This window comes from Aethalodelphis obliquidens, unplaced genomic scaffold, assembly GCF_003676395.1.
Source record: "Aethalodelphis obliquidens isolate GAN/ISIS:26980383/991018 unplaced genomic scaffold, ASM367639v1 scaffold31, whole genome shotgun sequence".
In the NCBI taxonomy this organism is placed as follows: domain Eukaryota; kingdom Metazoa; phylum Chordata; class Mammalia; order Artiodactyla; family Delphinidae; genus Aethalodelphis; species Aethalodelphis obliquidens.
The window spans coordinates 17477846-17483845 of record NW_020837975.1 but is presented as its reverse complement, the minus strand read 5'-3'; the positions used below and the strand labels follow the sequence as shown (position 1 = coordinate 17483845).

The 6000-nt window shown below is 46.3% G+C and overlaps 1 protein-coding gene across 1 annotated transcript in view; it reads left to right on the top strand.

The window, feature by feature from the left end:
• The first annotated feature begins 3307 nt into the window (after positions 1-3307).
• ADGRF5 (adhesion G protein-coupled receptor F5) overlaps positions 3308-6000 on the top strand; it is a 109140-nt gene continuing 106447 nt past the window's right edge. Inside the window, exon 1 of the mRNA XM_027127447.1 lies at positions 3308-3702. The gene's annotated coding sequence lies outside the window, so the exon portion shown is untranslated. The remainder of the gene's footprint in view (positions 3703-6000) is intronic.

Below are 6000 nucleotides of genomic sequence, written 5' to 3'. Positions count from 1 at the left end.
TCATTCAAAGACAAATCTTAAGAGCAGACATTGGTGCAGGCAAACCAGGAATGCTAAACCGAATTGGCTCATAGATGCAAAACTGACTCATAGCCTCTAGAGCATTAAGATGCCATGTTTGGGGTAGTCATTTCTACAGTGTAAAAATCAACGGTATCTCTACTGGAGAAAGGTAATTTGTGTTTCTATGGACAAGAATCATCTGCATTTCTATCAGTTTCTACATCTTTCAGAATTATAAAATAGCCAAAAGAATCAAAGGTATCGACCTCTATAGACTCAGTGCCTCACAGAGGGTCTGCAGACGATACTCGACGTCCTGTTGACAGGGCCCCCAGTCATCTTTTTGCACTTTAACGTCTTTCACTATGTTTCTCGACTATTCCATCTTCAGTGGAAGTAATGCCTATTAAGTAGGAACAAAATTGAGACTCTGTGAAGAACATTTAAACCGTTGGTTTAAGGAATATCTTTGCTTTACTATAGATCTCTGCATATACTAAATTACAATTAACTGCACAAAACTAGATATTCAGAATAACGGACTTTTACCTTATCTTTATAGATGTTAGATTATGCATCTCCACTACTACAGCTTGTGCTCCAATCCGACAGCCTCAGCTGAGGCCTCTCAGCTAAACACAGCTCTTATACCTACATGAAGTGACCCTTTGGTTCATAGGAACTATGACAAATGACCAGAATACACGAATACAGGCTCGGAAATTCTAGCAGGAACATTGTCACAAAGTATTTACAACCGTGAAAAGAAAACTAATTTGGTGACTTACAAAATGTTTCCAAATCCAAGCAAAACACAGAAGCTAATTTCTGTGTCCTCACAGCAGCTCTGTGGCACAACCCTCGACCCGCTTCTGCATTTTGGGTTTTAGAACACACCAGCTTGATTTATCAGGGAGCACAGGAAAGGCACTGGGGAGTCATGGAGGGAACAAGGAGTTTCTAGATGCTTCTAGATGAAACGGTGACCTGGAGAGTCACCCCCCTCCATCCCTCTACCCCACAGTTTCCCAGCCTTTGCTGGACCCTGTGTTTCTTCTCACCTCTCCATATTTACCTGTCTTCCCTTCCCTCCTCCTACATTCCCCCCTCCTCTTTCCTTTCCTCTCTCCCATTTGACATCCCCCCACCCCCTTCTCACCTCCAACCATTTCCCATTTTCCTTCACCCTTCCTTTTAACTTCAGTCCTCCATCCTCTTGGCATGTCCAGAGCTTCAGTTTCTGAATAGAGGTCATTTTCTACTCATAATACAGTCCCTGTAAGAACAGGGACGGACAGCACATGACAAACTGTGGTGCTTTAATAATAGCCCTGCCGTATTGCCTGTGAAATCGCTCCACTTTTTCTGCCAGAGTTTAAACTGTAAAACCATAACAACAATCTTATGTTTTCCTCTGAGTCATATGTTTTCCCTTTTTCAAAAAGTGGAGAGCTGTAATTAACAGTGCCTTTCCTGCTAATGCTCACCTTACACAAATAACGCCCTCGTGGGTCCTAGGTCTAGGGGTGTAATGCTGAACTAGACGCCGTCCATGACTTTATGGAATTTATAGCCCAGCAGGAGGCATGGACAAGTAACAGACCTTCACCACTTCCAGTTATGCGTGTTCCGGGAGAGATAAGCATGGTTGGCTACGGAAGAACACAGAAGGGGCCCAGGAATCAGAAAAGGACTTTCTAGAAGACGTGAGATTCAAAGGATTAGGGGTTCGTAGAGGGCATCCTTCAGAGAGCAATTTCCAGGAGAGGATAGAGGTGGAGATGGAGAGAAGGAAAAGGGGGGTGAAGAGAGAGAGGGGGAGGTGGGCTTTGAGGTCAGGTGCAAGAGGACAGCCAGTTCTGGTCCTGAAGGGGCTGTGAGCCATGCGCAAGCATTTGGCCTTTACCCTTAGGCTACTGGAAGAGTTTAAGCATGTGATAATTTCATGAAGACAGCAATTGAGAGGTTGCTCTGACTTCGGGGAAGAGAATGGATGGGTGTGAGGGTTGGACCCAAAAGCACTGAGGAGACCACTGGTGGGATTTTAACCCAGGGATGTGTTTGTGGCCTGTGCCCGCTTACAACCACAACCCAGCTTTCCCCCCGCTTTGTACCAGCTTCTGAGTACATTGCTCTTCAAAGGCTGACTGTCACCCCTCAGAACAAGGTGGCAATAGTCCAGGCCTCTTGATAACACAGCTTGTTAAAACCAACACGGCCACAGTTCCAGCCTTCTTCCTACTGGAACCCAGCAGAGCCCTATGGGGCCATCCCAGGGCGGACCCCTCCCCCATGTCCTCTGCTTTAGCTCCTCTCCGAAGTACCCAGATAATGGTATTTCATGCATATTTCCTGAGTTTTTCAGATGCTAAAAATAACCACCAGATGGAAGAAATTAACTACTTGATGGTCATGAGCATGTAGCCCCCAGGACCTTCTGGCACCTAAGGATTGATAATGTTCACTCCGTGCCACCAGCCCATCAGAGAATAGTGCACAAGCTAATCGTATACCCTGGGACCCCCCCACCACCCGGCCTCATCTGGCCTTTAAAAATGCTTTGCTGAAACCCTTCGGCAATGTGGGGTTTTGGGAACATAAGCCCCTCGTTCTTCTCGCATGGCCCTGCAAAAAAACCTTTCTCTTCTCCAAACTCCGATGTTTCGGTTTGTTTGGCCTCACTGTGCATCGGGCACACAACTTGCGTTCGGTGACACGTTGGCAGGATGGGCTTCACAGATGTACCACCTACATAAGCTGCAAACAGCCCTGTGCTCAGAAGGGCCCGCACTGGGTTTAAGGATCTGCTGTCATCTAGAAATCCTTAATTTCTGGAGGAGTGACCTCACATTTTCATTCTGCACTGAGCCCCATCAATTATGTAGCGGGGAGTCCTGCTTCTAGCAATCTACAGACGTTTGCCTGCAGAGAATTCTTTAAACCCTAGGGTAAAATGGCCTGAGGACTTGAGGAAGTGTTCCAGAATTAGACACAGACTGTCATCAGCGTTTCCAGAGACAGAGCTGAGAGAGTCTTTGCCTCCGCTGGCAAGCAGACCCTTCTCAGGCCGGTTCTGGCCTGCCTCTGACCAACAGCTCTGCAGCACTGCATCTGGAGTGTGGCCAGAAAATTCTTCAGCTCGGTGGAAGAGGATGAGGACATGCTTGACTTTTGCAGAGTTGAACACTTGGAGAAACTTCAGGAAGAAAGCACTTAGTACAAGGTAAAGCTAGCTGGCCCATCAGCCCCCTGCCTGCTGCCCTGCTAATTCTCATTTCCACGATTCTTAGCATGTTTATTCTCTTCTTGCCAGTGGCCAAAGGACACATTTAAATGTCTTACTTCCTCTGGGGAGCCTGGAGAGAGGCAACAGGCACCTACCACAGGAAATCATGTGGAGAGGATCTCTTATTTAATACGGTTCCCAGATTACTTCCCTTCCCCCAGCCTCCAACCCCCACCTCCAGCCACACCGAGTCACCCAGTTTCTTCCTGCAGCAGAGACTAGAAGGCAGTTCACCTCTGCTCCCTGAGGTCCCCGTGAGCCAACGAGCTGAAGTCTGGTCTTCGGCAACCCCACCCTCTCCGCAGCTGTGATTGAAGGGGAGGCCCTTCAGTTTCACCTCCCCAAAGAGGTTCTTGGGAAGCTCTCCAGCACAGGGTTAAACTTCAGGAGGCTGCAAAGCACAGACGAGAAAGGTAGGTTCCTGCACTCTTTTCTTTTGCCTTGTACTGTGAACCAAGCTGTTCTGAAGTGTGTGTCCATATGGCTCTTCCAGTTGGCTGCGTGTTTTCAACCTCTGTGTCTGGTTGAGGTTTACTCATTTACAGGATGTGGGGAAAAAGTGAGAGGGGAGATGACTCTTGGGGGTTTTGCTTTTGGACATCTTTGGGTACAGAATGCCACCCAGAATAGTACCTAGAACGCGAAGCTGATTCTTCTTTTCTTTGGAGGGAAATCCCATTAGAAGCTGCATTTGGGGGCTTCAGTATATGAGAAAAATGTTTACCCCCTGCCTTTCCTTTTCAACAATGTAGACCCTTCCCTTGATTTTTTTTTTTTTTTTTTTACTCCTTTCTGAGTTTTTCCTTTCAGTTAAAGATGGCTTAGAGCGGATAGGGTATTTTCTGACAGCAATATAAATAGGTGTTTCTAATTTCGGGTACCTGTGAGTTATAAGAAATGAACAAGCACTGTGTTCAAGATCAGGTGGACTGCCATGTTATTTTCAAGAATTTGCTATGAAACAATTGTTCTTCCTGCAGCTTCCTGAAACTAGATGCAAGTGTCTCTCAAGTGATGGCTGAGAAGGCTGATTTTATTTGCTCTGTTGTGATAACTGTCTGCAGGGATGCTGCGCCCCTTAGCTGCTTGCTTTTTCAGTCATTACTGGGGCTGGAGATGACGTGTCCACTGAGACCCAGAGGGGGGTCTAGACTTATTCAAATAACACTATGTGCCTCTTTGACTTTTTTTTTTGCCTCTTATGCTTTCATTGTTTCATCTTCATCCTCACAAGCAACCTTTCCTCTGGGAGAAATATTTTACAGCGACTTCATAGAATACCAGTCTGCACCTGTTTATTTGAACATTGACTGTTCTTTCCTAACTTTATTTAGTTCAGATGCTCAAAATTTCTTGCCACTTCTGTATTTTACCCCAGCAGAGTCTCCCTCCATTCCGTCCTCCATACCCTGCCACAGGGTTCTTGGGAAAATGCAATTCTCTTAATGTCACTCTCTTCAGTGAAATATTTCCATTGCATCCCATTGCTTACAGCCTTGCTTCCTAAAGGGTAGTCCAGGGACCAGCTGCATCAGGCATCATTGGGCAGCTTGTTAGAGATGCAGGTTCTCTATCTGCTCCCCAGATTTACTGAATCTGCATTTTAACCAGGTCCCTGGGTGATTCACATGCATTAAAGTTTGTGAAGCCCCAACTTAAGGAAGGTAGACAAGACCTTCAACGTATGGTCCTTATCATACAGCCAGCCTTACCTCTCACCCTCTGACTTTCCAGCTGTACCCAATACCTTCCATTTCCCCAATATGAAAGAGCTCTAATGCCTACCTATGTCTGTGTGTGCTGTTCTCTCTGTCCCCATAACTTCATTCATCTTCTCCACCCAACTACCCACTGCAGCCTGATTGTTCCTGCCCCCTCCCCCCATCCAGTCCACCTTAAACTAAATGCCCATCAAGTCTGGTATTTTATGGCAGCTTAGTGAAGTGCTTCTGCCATAGCCCTTAGTACATTAAATGCTCGTTGCTAGCTTTACTATTTTCATCCTTGAGGAGTTACTGGAGATTAACTTCTGAATCCGTAGCAGTTGAACCAATGCCAGGTACATAGCCTGTGCTCAGTGTTTTTGAATTCATGAATGAATGAATGGATGGACAAATGAATGGATACATTGTTTGAAGAGGCCCAAATCATCCCCCGATTGAGGTCTGTAGTTTGAAGTCTTCCAAGGAGATTGCCACTCTCTATAATATTTTTCCACACTCTCCTTTATGAGACTTGGCTGGATTCATTGTTTTCACCAAATATTTTGAGTACCTACCCTATGCCATACCTTTTCGAACCTATTTCTTTACGTCGCTGTGAATAGTCTCTCCCAGAAGGTGTTTCTCTATCAGTGCCCCTCATTCGCCACCACTCCAAGTCAGAGACTTACTCCTCTTTCAGCAAATAGGTACTGAGTACCTTCCCCATACCAGTTGCTGTGCTCCCTGCTACAAATACGATGACCGACGACACAAATGCGAGCCCTGCCTCCATGCAGCTCCCCATAGACAAGATGCGCCTTTTGTCATCCTCTGTCTTGCTTTTCCTTAGAAAGTCTGAAGGAAAACTGAAAGCCTCATCTTTAACCAAAGCTGGCGCATCCTAGTGAAGACAGCAGGAGCTTGAAGGCAGAGTGATTTAGTGGAAAGGAAGCTGGGCTGCGTTTCTGCACCTTGGTTTAGCCCAGCACCTGCAATTCCCTAGCCAGG